This window comes from Charadrius vociferus, unplaced genomic scaffold (assembly GCF_000708025.1).
Source record: "Charadrius vociferus isolate BGI_N301 unplaced genomic scaffold, ASM70802v2 scaffold731, whole genome shotgun sequence".
Classification (NCBI taxonomy): domain Eukaryota; kingdom Metazoa; phylum Chordata; class Aves; order Charadriiformes; family Charadriidae; genus Charadrius; species Charadrius vociferus.
This window is the reverse complement of record NW_009646854.1, coordinates 266,114-289,597: the sequence shown is the minus strand read 5'-3', so window position 1 is coordinate 289,597 and position 23,484 is coordinate 266,114.

Sequence of the window (23,484 nt, the reverse complement as noted above, 5' to 3'; positions counted from 1 at the left end):
ATTGAAGGGAAAGGGAGAATGTATTGGCTATTTGGGACTCACTAAGCATTGGTGTGATAATAGCAGTTGTATCCATATGATCAAAATCCACGTGGTCAAGGGACAATGACTGGGGAAAATTACATTTGGCCAGGGGACAGTAACTGGGGAAGATGATATTTGTGAGCTATTGTTATGCTGGACTGCCAACAGTGTGTGTGAGTGTTGTCGCACTGTGATTGTAGGGGAAAATGTGTAAGTCGCTGAAATGTGGAGGTAGCTGCCAGATTCAACTTATTTGCTGTCCATTCCCTGTGGAGGAAATCCTAGGTCACTTCTGCACATTTATTAAATGGGTGGGTGGGCGGATGGATGGGAGGGGACAATTTATTATGACACATAAGCATCCACATGGAGAAGTTCCTGCAGAGGCCAAAGTGACCAGGAAACAGGCTGCAAGAGTGACGTAGGGGAAACTTGGTGGGGTTGCACAAGCAGGACACTTCGTCAGGAACAGCAAAATGTCAAAGTTAGCAGGCAGGAGGCTCTTTTGTGTGCCAGGGTGGAGCTTTTTTTCCCTTCAGCAAATTCACAGTGATAACAGCAGTAGACAATATGATTTACCTCTGCATCTCCTAAAGACAACAAAAACATATTTGCTGGTTTACAATTGGTTATCCTGTTTTAAGACATGCAGCCTGTTTCCTCTTTCTCATCCAGAGCCTAGAAGCCAGATGCTGCAGATGAGGCTTCCTTTGCTATCATTGAGTGCAATCTGTTAGGATTTTATGTTAAAATGCATTAAATCGAGTGAAGACAGTAACCAGACCACACCAACGTTGTGTCAACAGTCAACGCCCTAATGGGACAGATGTGAGCGGAGGCCACAGCCCTGGACCAGGACAGTGTGAGTCGGCAATGTCCCTGGCCAAGACTTTGGGTAGTGTAGAGCTGAAGGGAACACCAGCCGTACACCGTGTGCCCCCAGCTTGGAGAGACCACGGCAGCTCCTCCCTTCTGCTGTGCTGTTTGGTGCTGAGTAGGGCCTGCAGCCAGAGAGGGAACAAAGCTAGAGTTTCATGAATGCTGCTTTTGTGTAAAAACTGTCATTTATTAAATAACACCGGAACTAATCCAAAATCTTTAAGATTTTCTCAAAGTGTTCTGTAAGCTTTTGTCTTGCTGTAAAGTCTCCTTCAAAATTTGCAATATTTCAGCACTGAGCAGAACTTCTTTTACTGTGCTCGTTTACCTTTTAAAAAGTGTAACATCTTCCAGTTAGCTACCACTCATGGAATCCAACACAGGAATGTATTTCTGGAGGTACTGGTACACAGTTCTATTACCTGCTTCAGAGGGTGGCACACGAGATAGAGTAGAAAGAATTAGAAGGATCTGCTTAAATAGATTGCATCCAGTCCTTCATTGCAATGCCAAAATCTATCTTGCTTAAGTTCCTTCATATTCTTTGGTAAGAGAGTGAGGAATCCTGGTGCTTTCACACTTAAAAACACCTCTGGGACTTGAGAGCTGGAAAATAAGTTTAATGTGCCTTTAGGAATTCTCATAAAAGTTTGGTGCAGGGGCGAATAATGTACTTCTAAACTCCCAAGGGGTGCAAGAAGATTTAAATGCCAAATCCTGGCATTTAAAATGTTTTCTGTCTCTACCTATATTATTCTTTTCTATTCAAGTGGAATTTCTGTAGGAATGGCTCCACTGAGCAAGGAGTTTCTTTTCTTCTTTAATATCCATTTATTTTCCAAACTAGATTCACATTCTTAATAAAATAATTTTTTAAAAAATCTTTTTTATGTTTTTATTTTTCTCATTATTATATTTTCTTTCTTTTCAGATTCTTGAAGTCTAATATGTGCAACCATGTTGGTGGTTTTTTTTAAAAAAAAGTTATCTGTCACTATGGAAACCAATGGTTCAAAAATCCAGACACCAAAAGTTGTCCCTACCTGCTTCATGTTTGGTTCAGTCTTTTATTTGAAGTATGTAGGAAAGACAACTGAGTCTGACTGTTGCTGTGAACTACCCTATTGTACTACAATATCTTCATCTTTGCTGGCACTGGAAGGGATGACATAAATGCTACAGTGTGTCATGAAAATCACAGCAAACATATTTCTGTGCTGTTGATGTTCAGGGTTGAGGGAAATATAGAGGCAGGTTTGCATTCTATTTTGTTGGTTAAGTCAGTAAATTTGTATGCTTATACATTTTTATATATATTCCTGATGACTGAACGGGAACTCAGAATCACCTGCTCTGTCCTCCTGTCACATGTACTGTATTTATTTTGCATGCCATGCTTTACATTCAAGTGTTACTTTCATTTGGTTAATGTAACACTTCTATAATTGCATACACTTCTGATGTGGAGACATGAAAGACAGTGAGACCATCACAGCATTTTGCAATAGCTTAAATTGGAATGGACCTTTAGAGGTCATCTGGTCCAACCTGCTGCTCAAAGCAGGAGTAACTTCAAAGTCAGATCAGGTTACAGAGGCTTTTTTCGTTAAGTTTTAAAAATTGCCAGGAATGGAGATCCCACAAACTTTCAGGGCAACCTGCTCTAGTATTCGACCACCCTCCTTGGGTAGAAATTTTTCCATATGTCTAACAAGAATTTACTTTGCTGCAACTTGTCTATCTTCTCTTTTTGTTTAATCTATATTAAGGGACAGTCACGCTTGCTGTAAACTTGTGCTGTATTTCTTATTTATTTTTTTCCTGTCTTTAGCTTCTGTTCACTGGCGCTGGTTATACCACTTAAATGTTATCTCAGCTACATTAATAGAATAAAAAGGTACTTCTGTGGCCACAATTCTTCCTTCGTGATGGCAAACATCATGAAAAGTCAGCTGAGGTCACTGTATGGAGAAGGAAATGGACTGAGCTCTTCAAAGATCTATCTACACGTACAGGTCTTCAAGGATGGCTTCCTCAGGCATAACTCTTACACAGACACCCTTATTCTTGAATATGTGTATCATACACTTGCATAGCTTGAATTTTTTGCTACATGGAGAAAAGACCTAGGGCTTCCACAGTAATGTATAGTCTCCTTTTTTTTACCCCCAAGTATTTTCAAAAATTGGAAATGTGATCCTTGGACCTGAATGTGACATAGTCATTGCCTATCTGAGGGTAGGAGCTGTTCTGTTCCCTGCCTGTCATCACTTCATCTCCTGTTTTCCCTGCCTCCTCTGCATGCTTCTTCTGACTTCCGCCACTCTTGCATTTAAGAAAGAATTATTTAAGGCAGAAAAGGGTGAACTCATATCTTTTTCAATGGAGACTAGCTAATGATATTAAGGTAGCACAATATTTTTTTAATTCAGGGATATTTCAGCTTCTGAAGAAAACAAAAAACCCCTAAATATTTATTTGTGAATTTTCTTGTAACAGTGTATTAGAAAATCTCCATAGGAAATCCTTGAAATTTTTTCCCAGCTTTATCAAGGATTTCTCTCCTTCAGTGTTTAGTGCATTATGGTGCAATAACTTTTGTGAAATCCTGTAGAGCAATGTGCAAAATGGAAAGCAAGTTACTTGCAGTGCAAGTGGAATAGTGTTTCAAAAGTGTTGGGGCTGATTTAAACTTGTCCCTTACAAAGGCACTGTGTGAAGATGATGGCATTACCAATGCAGCAGTGTGCCAGCCATTCCAAAGAGGAGTGTTTCGTTCCACCAGATTTCTTTGCTACCATGAAGCTGTTACATGAAGCATCTCAATTTCCTCTTCACAGTCATCTGCAACAGAGAAGAGCATACGAGGATGGCTACAGGGTGACAGATATTGTAAAGTATAGCGCAGATTTCTGTGGTGTGCAATTAAAACTCTGCTACTGGAAAGTCACTTGAAGGATACAGAATATTTTAGCCAAGTGTCTTAAGGATCCTTGTTGTAGTCCCTCAGAATACAACTACATGAAATCTGTAAAAATTCCTAAGGGGCTTAAATTGGAGTGGTGGATCAGTTAAAATGTTTGTTTCCTTCTTTATGTACGTACAGTTTCCTTAGCAACATACAAATTAAAGCCCCTGGGTAGCACCTTGCCAGGTTTTCTGCACTGGAGTTTTCTGAAGCAAAACATCACGAGCATGATAATTTAAGAGCAAGCCTGTCCAAGGGATAAGGAATACTAATAGATTTAATGAGAGGAACTAGAACTGACAAATTCTCATTACCATAGACATGAACCAAATGTCAGTTCTGAAACACAGTAAGTCTTCTGCCTTTGCTCTAGCAACATGTTTAGTTTAGTTTAGTTTAGTTTAATTTAGGAAAAGCATCAAGAAAGAATTCCTAAGAAAGTTCAGATAATGCTGATTACCTTTATGAAGAGGTAATATTCATAGTATGTGACTGATACAAATGCAAATATCACAAATAAATAGTCTCAGAATGGCATATGAGGATATTGTAAGGTTTATTTATTAACAAAGAGTGGACAGACATACCAAGTAATGCAGAATGCATTTACTTGGAGTCCATTTCTGTTGGATTTTATTTCTCAGTTGTAGGTGGTGTGCACAGCTTACATTACTTAGCTTACAAATTCCTTTGCAGAAATTTTTCGTGCTGGATAACTACTTTGGAATGATTATTTCCTTTCTATTTTTGTGAGAGAGGGGAGTAAATAAGCAAGAAAGGTTTAGCCTTATACAGGAATGAGGCTAAGGGAAAAAAAAAACTATACTGGGGTGTTATTTCTTTTCAGGAAACTTTTAAAATAAAAGCTTTCAAACAGTCACAGATCAGAGCGCAGGATTTGAAATCTGGCAAGTACAGGCTGCAGATGTAGTACTGTTCCCCTCTTGATTTACCTGCCCAAGCCTGGACAAGTCAAATTTGTAGATGCAGGCTACACATTTAGACGGGCCTGCACTGAGCAGTGTAATGCACCATAGCTGGTGCAAAATGAGCTGTCGGGATCCTAAAACCTACTTGGGAGGGTGCAAAGTTCTTACCCTTCACTCAAAGCAGCATTACTTGGCTGTCTTTTACCATTGTGGAAATCCTGAAGCATCCTCTCTCAGTCAGTAGGAGTGCAAACTCAGTATAATTTGGACAAATCATGCCCAGTCCTGTATGTATTGCAGAAAAGTTTGGGTAAAAGGGTCACCTGTTAGGACACTTCGTCCTTTTTAACAGTGTGGTCTCTGCAGCTTTGCAGGTTATTGTAGGCCAAACAAAACCTTTGGCAATGCAATTACTGAACAAATTTTTGATATTATGGATTTAAAGATCAGTCTTCTGCAGCTTAATGTCATAACTCACAAAACTTGGGAAGTTACTTATTACAGAGTAAACACTCTCTTCTATTGCAGCAAAACAGGCAAATAACTGCATCTGTCTACACAAAAGATCATGGCTATGGCTATATAAAGAGTATATTAAAATAAAAAATAAACATTGCATTCAGTGTAATTGGAGTATCATTTGAACTAACTAAGCGTACAAAAGGAACATTAGAGACTACAGGTTTCTCTGGAACAGCTGGCAGATTTGATCTTCCTTCCCTTGTGACATATCTTGAGGATGCTGCTTTCTGCCTGTTCGCCTGCGCTGCCTACTGTGCTGCATTGTTTCCTTGAGGCTTTGTTGTTTTGGTTTTTTTGTCTTAACCTGCCAGCTAAAGGAAAATGTAAAACAACAGCTGTCACTAGTGAAATGTCCCCTTTGCAACAGCTCTACCAAGTCAGAATAAGATGTAGATGATGGGGGAGGTTTTTAAAAGCACATAGGGTCTTTGTACTGAGTCAGTGGGAGTTGTGTGATTAATTCTCACTCCTAGATCTGACAATCTCCCTCTACCAAACAAAACGCATGCATGCATGTATAAATATATATTTATATTTATATAATCTTGGGGCTTATAAAAATAAATTCACAGTCTAAAAACCTGGATCTGCATTTTTATTTAAACAAAGTTTCTACTGACTTCAGTGGTAGCATCACTCAAGCAAAGAGTTCAGCATCAAGCCCACATTTTGAATGGTATATTGGATCTTTTGAAATTGTGTGGCCAGAATAGTGCGTTCAGTTCTTGCCACTGGGGATTTGAAAATGCATTTTGTTCCCTTTCAGTACCCTGGACTCCTGGAAGGAACTGTCATGAAGTGTAGCACAGTTGCAAAGGCCAGCACAGGAACTAGCTGTTTCTGAGAAAGAACGTAGTGGCTGTGACAAGCAGGCACCTAAATCAAATGAGATCACAGACAATGAGTAAAAGCAAACTAAGGTCTGCTCAAGGCAGGACTGGAACAGAGAGATCAGCATGAGATTTTTTTGAATCACTCTCGGCTGTCAAGATTCAAGATTAAAGATAAGAGGATATTTTATCTATAAATACATGGTTTACTGGGGCAATAAAGGTACATGTATGGAAGAACTACTGGCCCACAAATATCATATAGGAATGTAGTATTTAAGTGATAAGTCTTAATTTCAGTTACTGATAAATAAAATTCATTGTCCTCTTTTAGGTGTCTGCTTTAAACTGGTCATCAAGGCTCCCTCTATAGTCACTGGGGAGACAGAGACAAGGCTTTTAAAAAAGAGACAGAGCACTCGATATTTTACAGCTCTCCTTGGATAGGCTGTAACACCCTTCACAAGTCCTTGTTTCTTTTGGGGGGGTTTCGTTTGGGGCTTTGGTTTGTGGGTTTTTTTGCAGAGTTGCTTAGGGTCATGAAATGAGATAATGGCAGAGAGGGAGGAATAAGAGCAAAACTTAACGATTTGTATTTGCTCAGTTGTTTTCAGACACACCAGTTTTATGAAAGATTTCAAATCTATTGTGAAACCTTCTTCTGAAAGACAGGGCCTTGGGCCAGGTTACATTTTTCCTCCACTGCAGTCAGATCTTTCTCTAGTCAACCTCTGCACACCAGCTGATTGACGAGCAGCAACCCATGCAAATGACATCACTCTGACATTTTTTCCACTCTTTCTCTGTGTTGTCTAATAGTGAAAATGTCACCAGTTCTCTTGCAAAGTCCTGTTTTAATCTCGTGTATCTTTATGAACAGACAAGGTAGCATTCCTTCCTCTGATGAAAAGCTTTCCCCTCTCTCTGCTGAGACTTTCCCATTACTCCCTTCCAATATTTGAGAGTGGCAAGATGTCTTCAGCACAGACTCTAAAAACAAGAAATGCATAGTTTAGTACAGATATAGAGAAATAGCAGAAAGGATGTTTGTACAAAATATCAGCATATTAGCATGTTAAGATAAGAAAGCAACAAATTTTGAATTGTTATATACAGCAGCAATTGTTTTGCTCTTAACCAAACCCCCCTATGATTATGATGTACTCTAAACTTTTAGAAGTTTTAGAAGCAATTTGGAGTCTGTGGAGTTGTTGATTCTCTTTTGTGTCTTCTAGTTTTAGTCTAATCCTGATCCTAATCCTGATTTTCTAAGAGTTTCATTCAGGTGTTGATATTCTACAATAATGTACTGCATTGCATGTATAATACATGATTTGGACTGTCACAAAACCCCCAGTGATGTAATGAATTCATATCATGAGATGTGAAGGCCAAGAAGAAAAAATTCTTGGAGGTTGCCTGTCTGTAAATTGTAAAGTATGACAGAAAACCAATCAATGGCTGATGTTGGATGTTATGATGTTGATAAGTCATGAGAAATAAACATGACCTCAACATGTATAAAATTGATATGAAGTAATATAACTGTGTGGTCCAGGCACATTCCTGTTTTGGAATGTGGTTAGCTGCTGTGTAACACAGAATATCAACATGTACTGTTTTATATTACAGGTATCCCCACGGCCCTACATCTACCAGAAAGCTTGAATGGAGAATATTTCTCCCTCTGTGGTGTGGAAACTTTTGTGGAGGTGTTCTGGGAATTCCTAGGTACGTAGGTCTGTTCCCTGTATTTATTTGCAATTGATCATACGAAAGCCATCTCGTTATATCAGAATGCTAATTAGATATGTTGTTTTAACATGTGCAACACTACACAATCCAGTGGTGAAATATGAAATGTGAGGGAGATTTCGTTCCCTCGTGCTTTCTTCTTGCAGATTGCAGCAGTAGTGCTACTATTGCTGTGACTGTAATGAAAGCAGAATGTAAAGTCCGTTAATTTTTTCACACTTTTCATCTTCCTGGGTTAGGAAGAAGAAGTAGGCTTTCTGTATATGATTCTGAATGGTTACTTATCTTTCTTTTGAATTATTCTGCTCTGTGTGTCTCCTTTATACTGCCACATACAAATTAGAAATTATTTTATTCCCAGGTGGTGTAATGTCAACTTCTTCCCTTGTTGAACAATGCATTTTGATATCTGTAGACCTTAAGCAGCAGAACAAGCTAACAGTTAGGCTGCAGGTGTTCTTCAGTGACTAAAGATTAGCAAAAGGCCAAATGTTGGTTGGCCCGTATACTTCCTCTCTGAACAGAAAATGGGAAATCATCCAACACGTCACATTTTCCTTAGAGGAAACTAGTCATAGGAACAGGAAGGCTGTGTCAATAAAAAAGGTACAGCTAAGAATTTAATGATTGTTTTTAGCTTCTAAATATTGTGCAAAGGCTAAAACATATATATGTGTTTGATAGGTATATGTATCTTAAACAGTTGGTGCTGTCTAGCAAAAACACCAACCAAAAACCTTAAAAAAATTCCAAAAACCAAGCCCAAATTTACTGACTTCTATGAAAAAGCCACTATAAAAAAAAAGGAGAGAGATTGCTGTAAAACAGTAAAAGTCAAGACTGATTTATATCTAGTCAGGCTCAAATTCTGGTTGGTAAGGCACATCATTGTTTTCTGTCATTCCCTAATGCGGGCTTGTGTATGAAAATGACATTAACCCTGCAGATGTGAAGGGGCTATGTAACTCCTCATATTCTGGCTGACTGGCTGTCTGGAAAGGTCAGTTGCTCCGGGAGAGCTCTTATCTCGCAGTCCAGTTCACCAAAATTGCGTCAGTATTAATTCTTTATTAGAACAGCTTAGGAAGAAGGCTCAAGACAGTTACGTACTATGCAAAAAATGGACAGGGTTTGTTTACAAACATTTTTACTTCAGCCTGTCAGCTCAGTTTTGAAAAGCTGCCTCCTGATTTTGTCTGCAATTTTTGGACTGAAATGTGCTGAGGTAGACATGATGTCATTTACACATTTAATTCCCTTGCTGCCTTGGCACATCAGATTACAACTATATAAAAGGCATAATTTTCACCCACAAACATCTGAAATGGGCACTTTCTTTTGTTCTTAAATAGAAAATGATAAGCTGATTTTCAGACACTTTTTAAGAGTAGCTCCTTTCTGCACAGAGTGTAGAACTGCTTTCCCAAGCTCTGCATCCCTTTCCCTGTAGCTTCCTGCCAAAAGTCTGGAAAGTTCTTCATCACAGTAATTGTGTTGTGACTGCTATATATGCCTTGCGTTAATACACATGGGTGTGAAAGAGACAATCTAGGAAATGTTAGCTCATGAAGTAAATGTATGGAAGCCAGCACCCTAAGATGTTTTGTCTAGGGCAACAAAGACACAATTATCAAATGTGAAACTAGGAGCAATTTGCTTTTAAAAATACTATAGCAGTGTCTGATTACTGGAAAGTGAAAAAAAAAAAAGAAAAAAGCCTTTCTGTCCTAAGATGGTGCATTTCCTTCCAGTCGCCTCTTAACCCCCCTGCGGGTAGGGGAGGAGGAGAGTGCATAGCTAGAATTAATAATGCTTATCTATGGTGGTACCCAGGCGCTTACAGAAAGGGGAAGGAAACATTTTAGAAACCTCTCATAGAAGCAGGTGTAGACCTTTTGAAATACTATGGCATTTTTGATTCCTGTTACAGAAAGGTGGGGAATATGATCAGGAGTGGATGCAATTGCAATACGAGTTAGTATGGGTTGGGGAATGGTGGGTGGGGAAATGACTGCTTAGCTAACCTGTGAGTCATCACACCACATGGTCCCCGTCACGTGTATTGCACTGTTCCTGTTAGCAGCCTGGAGTGGGCTGCAGTGTGCCTCGGTCTTTTTGAATTCCCCTTCATTCACCTTCATCCCTATCTGTAGACCTGTTACTGTTGTCTCCATCACTGCATTAGAAAGAAGCAAACAAGCCATTCAGTAAACTACTAAACTTGTTGACCTTCTTGTGATTATGTGTCGGTCGTGATATTTGACCTGATATGTTTGGAAGAGGCACTCTCTTTCAGTGATTGTTGCAGAGCTGTCAGTCTTCTGCGGTTAAAATGTAAAATGAGAGTATTTTTTAAAATGTCATTCTGCTGCAGTGATCAGTTTGTTTTCGTAATTTAGCTAGATAGATTCATCATTTCTGTGGCATCCGTAACCTCTAACTTTCAAAATGCACTCAGATGAACATTCACATTTATAGTCTCTGAATAACTGGCACATAATGTCCTAACATCACAAACATCTTTTATCTCCCCACAGACATGCTAAGGAAAATGCAACACTGTTCCCTAGCTAAACAGAAGCTGGGAAATGGGGCATGTAAAACAATATTTCATCTCTGGACAGATTACCAGGTGTTCTTCAACTTCCATGGGAGGAAGGAGGAAGAGTGCCTTTGTTTTGCATTGCTGTTATTTTAAGATCACAAGAGATAAAGATGTCCATGTAAAACAGTTCATAAATTACCCTATCTGATGCAGGCTCATATCATTACAGCTGTCTTATATGGCCAGGAATGTACCAATTTTTTTCTTGAAAACACAGCTTTTGGGGTGCAAGGCATGAAGAGTCACACTTCTGATTGTAAATAGGAGTGCTACAGTAGGAACAATTTCCCTTTCTTACGTCGGGTGGATTTCCTAAAAGAAAAAAGGATAAAAGACCCCAGCACCATGCATTGCCTCTGCCAACAAACATGATGGTGAGCTCACACACCCTGCTACTATAGTTTTGGATAGCATAATGTCTGTTAGTCCAGTTTTCATCCTATCTCCCCAAGTCTTTCTTTCGTGGCCCTAAACAAGGTGTCTTACCTTCACTTTCACTTAGGGTGCTTTTAAATACCTCACAGCACCTCAGAGTTGCTTTGGGTAAAACTATGTGTATGGGAAGCCACCACTAAGCAACTGTGCAATTTTACAGTGATTCAGTAACCTTCCTGTGGCTGCATTGCCTGGGACATGATTCTTGGCAAAGATGAAATTACCGGTGGGCTGAGAGATCCTGGTGGGTTGAGACCCAGATGATCGTAAGAATGACATAGAATAGTAATTTTTTGTGTTTCCTATAGGGGTGATGAACAGATTGGCAATTAATATACTTAGATTCATTGAAATCCAGTGAGAGTTTTGCAAATTATGTTATTAGGCCCATGATTCTACCCAAAGTGTCAGGAGACAACATCAGACACTGGTTTAGAAGGATAAATCCAGAAGAATCCGAGTTCATGCCTGAGATGTTGAAAAGCTGTAAGTTTTTTTGTATTTTGCACTAAATCAATCTATAGCTTACTCAGACTTTTTAAGGCATACATAGGTAAGTGAGAATAAATATGTCCATTGCTGAAGCTGTTACCAAAATGTTGTGCATTCCTTTTCCAAAAAAGGAATATATGCTTCTGTGTTTTTAATGGGGCAGTAGTAACTTCCTAGTATTACAATGTATGCTTTTCAAATACTAGCTTCACAAACGTAGAATTGCTGCTGCTTTACAAGGAAATGACCGTTCATTATCAGGACTTCAAATATCATTCAATTAGTTCCTTTCCATAGCAGAAAACATGGTTTAAATGCTCTTCTCTCCTGATTAACATTTGATGGTATTTTGACAAGTAATTTGTGACAATTGCAGCTCTTGGAAGAAAAAGGGAGACTCTTATCAAAAATAGCAATAGGATGTAAATATATGGTAAAGCATTTAAACTGTATTTTAAAATATCACAGTGTTATTTGATATATATTCCCTTGCTTTCTACTCTTCAAATATCAGAGGAGGGTAGCAAATGTAAGTGAGAAGTCGAGAATAAAGCTGCTTTGCAGCTTTTGTGAATATTGCATTTCTGGTGGAATCAGGTAGGAGAGCATGGGTAGGTTCCATCAACAATTTTCTTGCTGCGAATACAAATTCAAGGCTGTCACTTGTTCATCTAGAACCAAATAAACCTTCCTGCAAATCCAGAAATTGTACAAATTCGTAGCATAAATATTGTTCAGGAGATGTTCCCTGAGGAAGAAAAGATTTTGGACAGTTTAGCTTACAGACTCCACAATTTTAATATCTGATCTTTAAGTGTTTACAAATCTGACTTTAGCTATAGAAGATGAGTAAAGGAAAAGTAGCATCAATATGCTGAGAGTGCTAGACCTGTCCAGGTGACCTAGATTTTACAGGTCAGTAATGATAACACTTATTAACAATTACGACATCCTATCCACCTGTGCCCATGCAATGCCAGCCACTCTTTCTATTAGTCATTTTACAGAGAAACGTCTATCGCAGTTTTGCTTTCCCAGAGCGTGGAGAATGACTGAAGAAGGTCCTCTGTCTCTCTTTTCTAAATGGCAGAGTATATACTGGGCCACTGCAGTTGCATGTTTGTATACATATGTTTTTTTTTTCAGAAGCAACAACAGCTTGCTTGGGTTGTGCGGTGGCTCATTACTTCCAAAAGGCTGTGTATGCCAGACCTAAGCTCCCCTAGATATCCACTTTCTTGGTAAACAAAGCAATGATGATTTGCGTGTTGTTACAGCTGTCCCGTGTGTTGATGGTCAAGGTAACTTTCCTGTTTTATAAGCTTTATGATATTGCCTGCAGTTTCTTAGCTGTGTTTCTGGAATCTGCTAAACTTGGCACAGGTGAGAGTTGAGGCGTTGCATGGAAAACTGACAAAGTCCATAGAGAGGTCATCAGCTTGTTCCTCTAGCTCCTTGCTGGTCAGTGGCTGCTGCTTTTGAAACATGCGAGAGGTCTTAAAAATGTTCAGAAAAGGCAACTTGCATTCACCTTGCTACCTGATACTTGCTTGTGTACCGGCTGATACTTGCCCAAGCTGGATCGTGGCAATCCCTCTGGGCTGTGAAAGTGGGATATTTGCAGAGCTGTTACTTCCACATAGTTGCCCAGCGGAATGCAGAACCTCGCTTGGCATGTGCATGTGCCAGGTGAGCCTGGACACACACGTATGTGAACGTGCCCTCAACTGAGTCTCTTTAGGCAGAGTCAAATGCCTGAAAGCTGCAGAGAATTAATGCTTCAGGCTTGAGTTCCCTTACAAGTAATGCAAATATAATAATGGCCGATCTTCATTAGCTGTTTTGAAGTGCTTGAAAGCTGGGGATGACTTAAAATGGCCTTATAATGAGAGAGAATCCCAGTATGGTAGTTATTAGAAAGGATAAGAATGTTCTTCCCTCATAGACCTTACAGTCTCAGTATGCACAGAGCAAGATAACTACTTACTGATTACACACGCCACAATTTAAAAAGTCAGGGTGAGAAGCTCTATCAAAATGCAAAATATGATTATTGCTTTGAGGTCATGTAATTTACAACATTAAAAGCAAAGCATATCGGTTTTCTATGAGTCAAAAATTAATGTGTGTTTCAAATGAATCATTGCCCTCATGATGACAAAAGACATGGGTATTCCGCTCTGTTTACAGATTTTATTCTGTTTATTCTGTTCCCTTGGCCTTGAGGATAAAAGGATTTTTACATCAGGAGTAACAGAAGATTATGTAGACAGAACAAAAGTTTTCAAAACATTTATAATTCCTGTTAGTTTGCCCTTTGATTCTCTTCTTGATAATCATTCATATAATAACAACCTATGTGATTTATTTGCAAAATCTTAGATGCTTACTGTATTTCTCCGTCACATGGACAGTATTTACCTGCATGTAGATATTTATACAAATGTTCTCACACAGATAATTCTTTGAGATTTGACCAATCTGGATACAAATTTGGAATTTAATTTGGTGCTTAGGAAGTTACGCCTCTTTTTATCTTTTAAGTCTCTCTTTGTATTTTTTAATTCATTTGTCCTGTGCTACAGAAAAAGGCTGACATGACGTGAGAAGTAGGGGTATTATACTAGCAGAGCAAAGCAGATGTGAAAGTCATACATTTCTTAATTTGATAAAATGTGTATTCAGCCTTATGTTAGACAAGGGATCACTTTGTTTGCATGCTTTCTTCATAGTAGTTGCCAATGGAAAGACTCCAGAAGTGAGTATTGTAAGACCTAGGGATATTAATTTTATGGGAGCATGGTTAGACCTAAATACATTTTTGACAGTTTCAAAATTTTTGAAATTTTTTCAATACTATAAAACTGCTAGTCAGGCTTTCTTCTTGTTTTAGCTTTTACCTGTAATGCTATGCATACTTCAGGAGTGTCATTTATTTAAAAAAATGATACTTTCTGATTAAAAGAAGAAAAAAAAGATGTCCTGTCCAAAGTCACCTGTTCAGTGCTATGAAGAAGTTAGAGCTTTAGCTGTTTCAAGGGCCTGATGCACTTTTGCAAAAAGGAATGGGAGAAGAAAAAAACTGGAAAAAACTCTTGTTTTGTGAAAAACACTGAGGCTTCACTCTTTTCATCATGATTCCATCACCTAGATTCAGAAGCCTACTGTGGATGAATCAGTTCCTGGCAGAAGTTACAATAGCCTGGAGGATGTATTTATCTGAATTGACTAAAGTTGTTCTTCTAGACGAAGTTCCCAGGTTGCTCACCTCCCTTCAGTCAGGAAGAGGTATTCACCCAAAACACCTCTTCCTGTCCTAGAATGCCCACTGTCTTCCTTGATTTACGTTTCTGCGCAGTGAAGTCTGCATCAGGTGGCATGTGTATACACTGGAGCACATAGATGGATAGAACAGATCACCCTCTATTGCTAGCTACTCTAGTCTGAGCGAGATAGTTTGCCAGAGGCATGTCTATATTGATTGATGAGCTATTTTGCTCTTACAGCTAAGAAATTTTCATTGAAGGCATCCTGAACTCGACCTATTTGGAAGGAAATAGAAGCAGGATCCGCTTTTCCAAAATAATTAACTTACACGTACTCCTTCTGTGTAGCTTAAAAATAAACTGCTGTTACAGGGGTGCTGTAGTGTAAAAGCCTGGGTGTATTACCGGCATACAGGTAAATCCAGGAAAGTTCTTGTAATACTCTGTGCATCATGTGAGCATTACAGACTACTGAGATCTCTCAGTATGGGAGGAACATTGTGAGGAACCCAAAGTTCTGGTCCACACACAGGCCATGAGGTGTTCAGATCTGGGCTGGGTACCCAATACACTTTGTCGGGCAGTGTGATCTGCTTCCCTGGGGGCCACACCCCAGGGTGGTGGCCTGGGCAACTCTCTTTGCTTCCCTGTTTTTTTTTCAGTTTCCTCCCGTGCAAAATAGGAATATTAACCTCCGCTTCCCTTGTGGAATGTATTGACAGAGTGATGAAAAAATGCTATGTATTACGGTGCCCGATTGCTGAGAGGGCTGTGACTGTGCCATCAGAAGTGGAAACCTCCTGGCATTTGCAAGTCATGAAGATTAATTCCATTGCACAACCACAAAGCAGGTAAGTGCTAAAGCTACAGAAAGGTATTCTGGAAATCTGTATATTGTCTTGCAAACATTTCATGACCATTCATGGTTAAAAGAAAATTGTTACAAGCTTTGCAAATTTTAAGGTGGCATATTATTTTGTTGAGACTTTTTAGGGAAGTCAAATTGATCACAAAGCAATGAGAAAAAAGTAAACCACCACCTAAGAATTTTTAGGTGCCTATCCTGAAAAGCACACAAAATTGAAAGAAGTGAAACTAGACCTTAATATAGAGATATATTACATTTGGTCTTGTACTGTGAGATACTGAGTATGCCTATTTCTGTTTCTTATAGAGGTTGGCTATTGCTTACTAGACTTGCATAGATTATTAATAGAAATGTGTGAATAGGGAATATTTTGACCCGGTTACTGTAATCTGTTGGATAACTTAAATTATGTGAATTTCTTTTTTTTTTTTTTCCTTTTAAACTTTGTCCTACTACCTTTGTTTGTTTTGAAGCAGAGTTATAGCACTCGTTTTGAAAATACTTGTTATATTTCAACATTTATTAACCAGATTTTATCTGAATAATTTTAACAGTTTCAATACCTCCCCAACTATGTGATTCATTAAACTTGCTGCCCATGAGAAAAACAAAGTAAATCCAAAAATATCATCAAGCTTTGCTTATAGAGAATTGCTGTATATCAGCTTATTGGGCTGAGGTCTGGGATGTGCAGAATATTTATGAATTCTTCACCAAAACTGTAGTTTTAGGGTAGAGTATGTATCAGGAGGAAGAGGATAGAGACCTATGTGAGAGATGGGGAGAGGGATGTCTCAAGACGCTTATCTGCTAATACAATAATGAGGGTTTTTTTAAACATCATTTTGCTAGTACAAAAATATAGTTGCCCCTGTTAATCAGTGCTGTGTGCTCATAAGTATCTCTTTTAGTTTCTATGTAGTATCTACATGGTTCAAATACAACTAAAAAGTTGAGGAATACAATAAAATAATGTCTCTAAGAGCACTACTACATGACACAGCCTCTGGCAAGCTCTTCTCATCATGCTGAGGTAGTGATTTATCATCATAATTGTCATTATGCCACATCTTATCCTCACTGCTGATGAAAACTTTGCATAGATGAGAATTAGGACAGCTTGGGCCTTAAAGTGGTCCTTTTGAGGAAAGGAACAAGGGTTTGTCAGCACTGTAACATTTGGCCTCCAATATGAAAGGAATGGCAACTAAGGGACTTTAATCTCAGCCCTGCCACGTTTGATTTTATTCATGCAGAAAACTGAGCAGACTCATCAGACCAAATGCTCAGTAGTGATGCAGCTGCTTTCTGCCAGTGGGACATCTGAGTATCAAAGAGCTGTCACAGGGACGCGTGCCACAGATCTTCCTTTGTTGGAGAGGAAAATGACTGTAATAGGAACTGGCAGATCTGTGCCAGGACTGCACTTTAGCTTCACACAAGACTGGTGTGAAAATAAGAAGTGCTGGCCACAACACGGAGGCAATGTTGGTGCACAGAGCAGGAGAATGCACTAAACATGTTTGTCCTCTGCTTTGTAATTTTAAGCATCTCCAAGATCTGCAGTTGGACATGCTTGAAACAAGTAATAGAATGAGTTGTTCTTTTGGCTAGGGAGGTTTTTCTGGGTGTTTATTTCCTTTGTGGATAAATCAAAGAAAGTTTTGTCTTACCCCAATTTCCAAAGACAGTTTTAGCAAAGACAGGAAGAGAAAAACCAGTCTGATTACTCCCAGGAAAAAAAAAAAAAAAGTTTTTTTGACTTGCCACTTTCCCGTCTCTCTATTTAGTGATGCTTGTAATTGTGTTAGCATCATGTCAGAACATGTCAGAACAATTCTTTTTGTGAGTTCGCATTTTAAGAGCGCAGAGGCAAAACTACTGAGCTATTCCCATACCATTCCCATGCTACTATGAGGCTTTGTTCAGCATTAATGAGAATACAACTGATATAAAGTATATTTCAAAGGATCTTAGCTGCACAAGTTGTTCTTCTGTCTAAGTATATTATAGTGCTGTATACTATGTGACAGAGTTTATTGCCTATGTTTATGTACTATGAGAGTGTAGTAACGGTAGAGAGGGGTATTCTGTTGAAATGGCAGTCACATAGCACAGGACATTTAAACAACTGCAGAAACATGTAGCATTATCCTGCTCTTATACTGTAAAATATTTTTGATCTACAAAAGTATTAAAGTCATGGTAAGGATGAAAATACTCTGAGTTAAAGCTGCCTACCTATTTTAGGATTCTGGATTACCAATAGTACAGAGATATATAAGTACATAGGTATATTTGGGCTAATTAAGAACAGTTTTTCAGCTGTTAATGGTCATTTACAGGTTTTTGAAAACAGTTGTGTGAGCTGTCATCATTGTTGTAAATGCATTTTTTTTCCCCAAAAAAACGTGAAGAGTTTTTAATTAATAAAGCAAAAAGCAAAGCCCATGAAAAAAGCCGTATGAAGAAAAATTAAAAATTGGCTTATATAATTGCTTTAAAATTATTCCAAAGAGTAGTTCTCAGTCTAAGATGCTTTCGAAGGCAAGTTTTCTAAACTTACTACATAATTGTCACCAAAGCTGCCAAGCAGAGCTGCTGAAATTTTTGCTCCCTTCTCCTACAACCAGTGGTTGCACAGCTGAGATGTGTTCTGTATATATACCTCCTTCTTTGCACTTACAAGTGTTAGACCAGCCACAGAGGTGCTAATTAAAGTTTCTTTCACAGAAGGTATAATGTAAGATGGTCAGTTTACTTCAAATAATAACATTTTTACTTTTTCCACTGAATTGTATGTTGGCAAATGACATCTGCATATACAACACTACAACGTTCAGTGTGATTATGAATGGTTTGTTTTACCAGTTGCAATCTGAATTCCATTGGGATTGTGTAAGGCTCTTGGCACTGTTTACTGCCTTATCATGTGTAAGCAGACCAACAACAGAGTAATTAGGAAAAAAAATGCGGAAGTTCCTTCCAGATAAACCCTATGCCGTATCAAACCTTTGAGGTTTTACTCATCATTCTGCTTTTCAGCCCTCTCCTTAGCTCTCAAGTGTCTGAGTTCAGCTTTGAAAAGTCATTCATTAGCTCAGTCAATATCTAAGGGCTGGACTTACCAGAACAAAGTCGGCACTGACTATGGGAAATATTGGTTTTCATGTAGCAGCCAGCTCCATGGGACAGCTGAAGTAGTTACTGCCCTACATGGCCATTACCTGTCCCAGAGGCTAATGCCCCCCTACTAGACATGGATATTTAAGTGTACAAACAGGCACAGTTAAAAAGCTGGCAAATTTAGAATTTCAGTTCCCATTACACAGCAGAGTTACAGTGTTTGTGTAAACACAGAGAATCATGGCATTGCATATAGAAGTATGTCCCGTTCATTGCCCTTATCAGGAATGAGGCATGATAGGTGCCGAGGGGAGGGTCATAATCCTTCCAGACATCTAACTTTCATCTGTTGCTGCGTGTCAATCAGTACCTAGTTTTTCACAGCACCTTCCTGCCAAGTATTTAATGGAATTTACAAAGTCCAAGTGGGTTCTTTGGCTTATTATGAAACATGTAGAGCAAGTTAGGACATGTCTACCTGGGGTGCAATGAAACACAGTGCAGCAATTTCCTGACCTGGTAAGTGGCACGGCCTTGCTGCCTAGGGTTTAGCAGCAGTATCACAGGATTTGCACGATGCTGTGCCAAAGTTAACTGGTCCTGCGTGGACATAGCCCTTGTGGTGTCTCTGTAGGGTATTCCTCAACAGTACTGTGTTAATAGAGCTGATGATGACATAGGTACATCTACCTGAATGCTACTGATGTGGCCTTAGGTGCTCAGGCATGGGGTCTGCAAAAGGCAGACCTCAAACAGGGAAGCCACCCTGTTTACCTGTGGGTGAAAACCTGAGGAGAGGGATGAGTCTCCTAGACCAAATGTTGGGACTTTGGCATCCCAGCTGGTGTGCAAGGGACTGGTTCCATCTGTTCAGTATTCACAACTACAAGCATGTACCTGAAGTATGAGCACCAACTCTCTTTCAAAAAGATTAAGCAATGGTAAAGGAATCATGTTTCCTTTTCAAACCATCATGGTCAATAATTGTGGATTCTAGTTCCTCTTCTACTGCATATTTAGCATAAAACAGAAGTTCTTTAGTGAAAAAGATTCTGGGCTCCAGTCTTTTCTGTTATTTAGCTTCCAGTGTCATGCTCACACTTACACTTTCTCTGCCTCTGCTGTCATTTTGCCATACAAAATTGACAAATGCTTCAGGAAGAAATGTGAACTACTCGTTCCAGACTACTTTACTCCCTAGGAGCTAGGCCAGTCTTTTTAAGGAGGTTACAAAGGAATTGAATCCTAATTGCCATAGGGAGGGCTCTACCCATTCAGATACTAGTTAGAAGAGAAACAAGACCATGATTTTCGTGCGTTTTCTCTTGCACGTGCTAAGAAGACAGCTGCTAGGTGAAGCCTGGAAGCAAGACAAGAAGAGCAGCTAGCTTGTGAATCCTGGTGAAGCTTAAGTTTGGATTAGTTGCTGAACTGCCCCAAACCATCAAGGCTAAAACACTTCTGAGCAAAGATAGAAGCACAGCTTTAGGCACATAAAGAGCTTTATAGTTAAAAAGTACTGTGATTAAGGACTTTCTGTATCTCCAGGGCTAGCTGGCAGCTGAGACAATAGTCTTTCTTGCAGGAAAAGCTATGTCCACAGAGGTGAAGACTGGGGTTAAGGGCAATTGGAGTGATTGGCTGAGAAGAGCTGGGGACTTCTTGGGCCTGGCAGAAGACAACTTTCAGCAATTCAGATCTGGCAAAGAAAAGACCGAGTTAAAAGCCAATTCATTCTTAAACAAGCTTAATCACATTTCTGATCAAAACTTTTCTAGGTGAGCTGATGCCCATGTGAAGCTTTAGAGAGAAATTAAAGTGTTATGAATAACTGGCCAGAAATGAGGGTTAGGTATGACATTATGGGTTATCTTTTAGTTTAATAACAGGCATTTATCTTTCTCTCTTGTCCCATCTTCCTTATTTCCCAAAAGAATCTATTGTCTTGACAATGAGCAATAGCACAGGAAACCTAATTTTCTATTCTGATAACACAACCCAGTTTAGGATTCTTGATTAAAATTTAGCCATTCAGAGAGGTTCAGAGCACGAATCTTTTAAAGATGCCACAACATTGTGGTTTTATTTAGATATTTCAATTAGATCATTCAAGCTGTTGTTTTCTAGAAAAGGTCTAATTTATGTTCACTTGTGAATTCAAACAAAAGACTTATGTGCTACAAGAATAAGGCATTTACAGAAGGACCTGATGGTTTAATCTTGTCCCACTTATTTGGAGTTACTGTGTAGGGTATCCCACTGCCCCAGCTAAGATGGAATGAGCACTTCTAATTGCTCGGGTGGAACTGGCTACTGACTCACCGGTGAAAGGTGGTGGTAGGGTCTGCCTTGCATTCTGCAGCTGCTTGGGTCAGCAACTTGCTCACATTCAATGTGACTTGTAGTCCTGCAGAGAAATTGGGGTCATTGGAAGGTGAGGGATAGCATATGTATGAGCTAAAGCCCATGGACATTACCTGTTTCTAGGAAAAGAAAACCAAGGAGATGTTCAAGTCAGGGCTTTTCTGATGACTCCCTCTGTGCAACGGGCCTGGACATTGCTCAGTGAGAACAGGGCACCTGACAGCCATTCTGTTCTTGGGCACCCATGCCCGGTTGTTGGAAGTACTCCCTGGAATATTAAAAAACCCCAAGTCAAACCAAGACCAATTCACCTGCAGGTATCCATAGCTATTGAAGTATCAAAGCAAAATTATATTTCAAAATTAAACCCTCCTCCCAAGACTTACATTCCGTATCTTTTGTCATTTGTCTTTTATAGAACCCTGTTGACTTCAATGAAGAATGACAGACAATCACCTGAGTCAATAAAGCAAGTTCTGCCTTGGAGCAAAACTGTTTTGTCAGTGTTTGTAGTATCTTACTAAAGCTGTGACTGTGTATTTAGCTCAGTGAGTTCTTAGCAAGACCTGTAGCTAGAATGTCCCACATGTAAAAAAGAATTACACAGTGTTTTTTCAGGAAAGTGTGTTTTCTTTGGTTAGCCTAATCCTCCATAATCTCTCAAACAAACAAAAATATTGGTTTTTCTGTTCTTGTGCAGAGTGGTCAGCAGTTGGTGACAAGTGGCAATTTTCTGTCAGGCCTTGGTGTATTTATGCTCTCTCATCCTGAAGAGCAGAACATATACACAAGACATCCCCAGACCTAGTCTATGCATTTTGTCCATTTCTCTTTCCCCCTCAACGTATGCGATGTCAGTCCCATTCTGCTGCTGTAATCTGTCATTTTCAGCATTCTTCCTGCTTTTTGCAATTCTTTATTCATGATCACTGCTTCTTTCATCTAGTCTTATTGTCATGCTTCGTTTAACTTATTCAGCAGTTAAAATTCTGATTATTGCATTATCCATGTTGTTCTGTGATGTGAAGGCAGTCCAGCTTTGTCTGCCACAGCCCGGGGCTGATGTAGATGTGAGCTGAATGACCGTATATTGTCTGGAATAGCCCTTTTCATGCTCTGTAGAAGACTAACTTTTAGTGAGCAATTTCATTATCCTAATTTTTCTCTTAATTTTTAATATTCCAATTGATGTTTTTTATTTTGAATAGAACATATCCTTCATATGTACATAACAGAACATTATATTTCAAACGACATACTAAAATGTCATATATGTAGAATGTTTGTGCTAAGAAAATGCTGAATAAACGTGCACTCCAGTTCTTCCAAATTCTTAAATACGGCCCTTACTTTAAGAATGCGTATAGTCTTGCTCACTTTTTGACATTGCTTTTGTTCACTGTGCTTTTGCTAAGTCTGAGCTTTGGAAAGTAAACTCTGATTATCTTTAAAAGTGAGAAAGAAAGAAAGGAAGAAGGAAAGAAAGAGAAGGAGGGAAGGGAAGGAGGGAAGGAAGGAAGGAAGGGAGGAAGGGAGGAAGGAAGGAAGGAAGGAAGGAAGGAAGGAAGAAAGGAAGGAAGGAAGGAAGGAAGGTTGGGAGGGGAGGAGGGGGGGGGGAGGGCTGCTAAGCCACGGAAGAATGGGAAGTCTTCCAGAAATGGTGGTAGAGAAATGGTGAAAATTTGTGCTCCAAATTGCTGTTGGGGTTGTTCAGCCTGGAGAAGAGAAGGCTCCGGGGAGACTTTATAGCAGCTTTCCAGTACCTAAAGGAGTCCTACAGGAAAGGTGGAGAGAGATTCTTTACAAGGGAGCGTAGTGATAGGACGAGGGCTATTGGTTTTAAACTGGCAGAGGGTAGATTTAGATTAGCTATTAGGAAGAAATTCTTTACTGTGAGGGAGGTAAGACACTGGAACAAATTACAGAGAGAAGTTGAAGATGCCCCATCCCTGGAGGTGTTTAAGGCCAGGCTGGGCAACCTGGACTAGTGGGAGGTGTCCCTGCCCATGGCAGGGGGGGTGGGACTCGATGATCTTCAAGGTCCATTCCCACCTAAAACATTCTATGATTCTATGATTCTAAGGAAAGAAGAAAGGAAAGAGAAAAAGAGAAAGTAAGAAAGAATACCTTTTATTCAGATTTTTGAATGTTTATAAAATCTTGAGAATTCTGGTGCCAGGTACAGACCACTTGCAGCAATAAAAAATCCTCTCCTACAATCCTTCAATTTTCTAATCACCACTGCCCTCTCTGTGCTTTCTGTGGTTGAACCACAAAAGTTTTCTCTATTGAAGCCTGCCTTGTTGTGCCTTCTTACATTTTTGTTCCCATTAGAGAAACCCTGGCTGCAAAGACACTGAAATAAGAAACTATATTTTCCTAATATCTGGAATAATCCGGAAACAGAATAGTTGTTCTTGA